The 3,968-nt window shown below is 32.2% G+C and overlaps 1 pseudogene; it reads right to left on the bottom strand.

Annotated features, from left to right (window-relative positions):
• Positions 1-727, bottom strand: part of LOC119589405 — a 3,017-nt pseudogene extending 2,290 nt beyond the window's left edge.
• Positions 728-3,968: the final 3,241 nt, after the last annotated feature.

Raw genomic sequence — 3,968 nt, 5'->3', positions numbered from 1 at the left:
GACTTCAATTCAGTTCCTGTGGCTATGGTCTAGCATACACTAAATGGAATGCTAACAATAAATCAGTTAAATAAAGAAACAATAATGGTGATAGAAAAAAATGAAGAGTAACAAAAAAACTACTTACAATATCTTTTTAAAAACTTCCCCCATAAACTCTCCGGTCTTTTTCCCCTGGGAGAAACAAACACTGTTTTGTATTTTCTAGATCTTTGGCTCTCTCTTCTTCACCAGGGCACGCTTTGCACGTGGATTTTTGGGCTTCCTGTAATATGATAAAAAAAATTCAATAACTTTCATCAACTCCTATCTCGTTAAATACCTTTCCACTGGATATAACGGCACATTAATTACGATCTCCCATGGGACCTAAATATCAACCCCCATGGGCCCAGTGCAGAGGGTAGCAGAGTCCCTTGAAGTCGCACAGGTTTTATTGTACATATATGTTTTTTATCCTACTATTGTTTTTTTTTTTGGACTCCAAGGCCTAAAAATACTTAAAAGAGCAATTTACAGAAGCAATATGCAAGAAATTTAAAGGAGCGTCAAGCGTTTCACAATAATAGTACATTTCACTCACAGAAATAAAAATTAACTTAATCGACACTTCCCAAATGTGGATCCTATGAAATTTAAAAATATCTTAATTCAGTATACATAAATTCCTTACTGTTTTGAAAATAAATATTATTACATCAAGAAAAAACTTACACAACACTCTCATTACAGCAATCTTGTACAGTTACTCTGTTGTCGTCCGTAGAAGAAAATGATAAACTTTAACATATAAGCGCGTTAAAAAAAACCCCTTTGTCAATGAATTTATCGTTTATGAAAAAAATATGCCCTTTTCGCACGCACGTGTTTTCTCCCGATCCTGTTACAGTCTCGAGGATCGTGAGGGCAAACACTGTGACTAAATTTCTTTTTTGTATATAGAATGTAGTGTTTCTTTCAGATATAATTTTATGATATATTCGTTAATTTACCCTTTGTCTATTTAATCAAGTAAAAATAAAGAAAGTTTTACAAAACCGTAAACAAATTTGCCAGACATTCCTCAAATACCTTAAAAAGAAATATCAATTAAAAAAAATAGTTAGCTAAATAATTATAAACAAATAAAAGGATAGAATTTTATAATATAACATAATATTCTTGTACGTCCACGTAGAAAAGAACCAAAATGAAGGTCCACATTCCAGAAGTAAATAAACAGACGACGAAGTATGAACTTGACACTCGGCGGCAGGAAAGTCAAGTCGTCTATTAAATCGCCTTTTTGGTGTCATTTAGTGGGCTAGCTAAAATTTTTATGTACGGTATACTTATATCAAAGCCTGTTCGCTGAAGAGACAAGATGAGTGAAGCTGACGCTATATTTAAGGTAAGGAAATATATGTTGGGGAACTGGAGGAAAAGTCATTTGTACGAAGTATTTGTTTGCATTAATTCAGTTTTATGGTTTTGTTTTTATTTGGATGAATGTTTTCCATGATGGCTGCATGGCTTGTATTACTTATTAGGGTTACCATATGCTATGTGATGTGAATACAGGAAATGAAGATGTTTAACGAAAATGTATTTTCAGTATTCATGCTTTCAACTTAGATATTTGCGTTTTAAAGTTCCGTAGTTGATTTTAGAGAGATTTTTGGTGGAAGATTTTTGATAAGTTTTATGTTTGGGTAAATATTACATAGGAAACTTCCCCATGGGTAACACATAAACATGACATTCCAGGGCAAGATCCACTACTATGGAAGAGAGCCCGTATTATCAAGCAATGCAAAATGAATCTGTGGCGGCAACAAAAAGTTTGGGAATGATCCGTGTAAACGCTTCTACTCTGGGAGTGTCGCACCTTTTTCAAAGGGCCCGACCCCAAGAAGCAATTAGACAGTTGCAACCATTGCAGGTGGGTGTTTTGAAAATTAGATTTAAATTAAAGACCTTATTTTATTCAATCCAATCTAAATAAAGCCAAAAGTTTTTCAAATTTAACAAGAACTATATTCATATAGAGTATAGCAATACCTAATCAAATTGTGAAATAAATCTAAGTATAGTTTATAGTGAAATGAGGAATGCGAAGAACTTATGTAATGCTGTTCTGGTTGGGAGTTTGAATAATTTTTCATTATTTCTTGTAATAGAATATTTTGTTCATTTGTAGAAGTTCTCCTTTTATAATGGCATAAACACAAGACACATATATTAATTTTTGTTGTACACCTCCCCCAAATGCCCGATGTCATCTGGGAACACCCCTTGCATTGATCATGCTCACGACACTGCCAGTTGTTGCAAAAAGCTTTACTATGTTGGATGCAAGGCTAAAAGAAAGAAAAAAAAAGGGCCCCAGAAACGTAAGGGGGGGATTAACTTATTGATTGTATCTTTTAATTTTTTTTGGAAGTTGTGTAAAATGAGGGTTTGGGGTGTAGTTACTAAAAATTAGGGGCCCTTTTAAATTACTTTTAGTTTTTACCTTTCGTTTTTGTATTATGCTGCCATGTTTTTCTGCTCTCTGGAAAAGTAGACAAGGCCGAAATATGTTGACCGAAATTTTGAAACTAAATCTAAAGATTTGCTGGGCTCTCATTAAAAGGCGGGGTGGAATTTCCTTTGTAGAAAGAGAAAAAATAAAAAACGTCAGCTGTTTGATGTGTGTTAAAAAGAGGTGTCATAAATTATTTATTTAGTTTTATGACTATTATCATTACAGAATTTTGTATATAAAAACCCCAAAGTTTAAATTAAATACAAAAAATGTTTGCTTTTTTATTTTTAAAGTAGAAAATAATGTTTTAAAGCATATATTTATGTAGTTTTAACGGGTTTTATGATTTAGCTTCTAAATCTTTTAAAAAACATTTTTTTAGGTCTCCAAAATTATGATGCTTCTTTGGAAAAAACAAAGCTTGAAAAACGCAGTTCTTACAAAGAAAACCAGGAAAAATCTGAATCTCCTTTTTGTTGCTCCCTGATTTACTGGGCCCCTTGTGGAAAAAAGAAGTGTTCTTAGAACAAGAAGGGACCAGTTTTGATGCAGCACAAGGTATTTTTTTAAAATTATATTTGATTGGTGTCCAATTTTATCTTTCATTGGATCGTCAGTGACCTGTTCATGAAATTTCGTCTTCGAAATATAAATATTTCCTCATTTTTTGTCAGAGTTCCCTTTTGAGACTCCACAATATTAGGCCTTTAAGATAAAAACTGTTTGACGTCCCCCAAGGTAAAATATGATGAAGTCTGGCCTAAGAGATCGTACAGTGAAATGGATAGAAGTGAGCCAAAAAAACGATCTCTCTTTGTTCATATGGCTCAGTTGTTTTTAAGAATTGAAGTAAATAAAAGGAAAAAGTGAACATTGTTTTAAAAACTAAAAAAGAATAGAATGAATAAATTTTTAGTTCTTTTTCATTGTTGAAAAATTTATAGATTTCCTGTTTATGTGGATATTTTTTACCTAACAAATTTAGGTGAAGAAAAAATTTTCTATTGAAGAATTTTTATTTTTTTTACTTAGATATAATAGATTAACTTGTTTTTTTAATTATATCTAGGCCAAAAAAAATTCAGTGTGGAAAAACGTTTGTTAGAAAAAGACTTTTATGATGGCAAGCAAGCTGCAAAAAAAGATACAGGGGAAAGCAGAATACCTCACAGAATAGGTTATCATGTCTCTTAAAGGTCGGAACAGGGAAACCACCAAATATTACAAGAACGCTACTAAACTGGATGAATCATCTTGGCAGCTCTTACAGGTTAGATCCCCTGATATGTGGTCATATGTACAGTGTAAAAAAAAAAAAGAAGAATTTTGCATTGGGTTGTACCCAATTCATATTCTTTTCATATACATGATTTCTGTATATCACTGTCAAAATATGTGTATACAGTTGAACTTTCATTAAATTTATTTGTTTATATGTAAACCATCCCACTTTAAAAGACTA

The sequence above is a fragment of the Penaeus monodon genome, chromosome 25, assembly GCF_015228065.2.
Source record: "Penaeus monodon isolate SGIC_2016 chromosome 25, NSTDA_Pmon_1, whole genome shotgun sequence".
NCBI lineage: Eukaryota > Metazoa > Arthropoda > Malacostraca > Decapoda > Penaeidae > Penaeus > Penaeus monodon.
The sequence above is the reverse complement of the archived record's forward strand: the minus strand, read 5'-3'. Positions and strand labels throughout refer to the sequence as shown.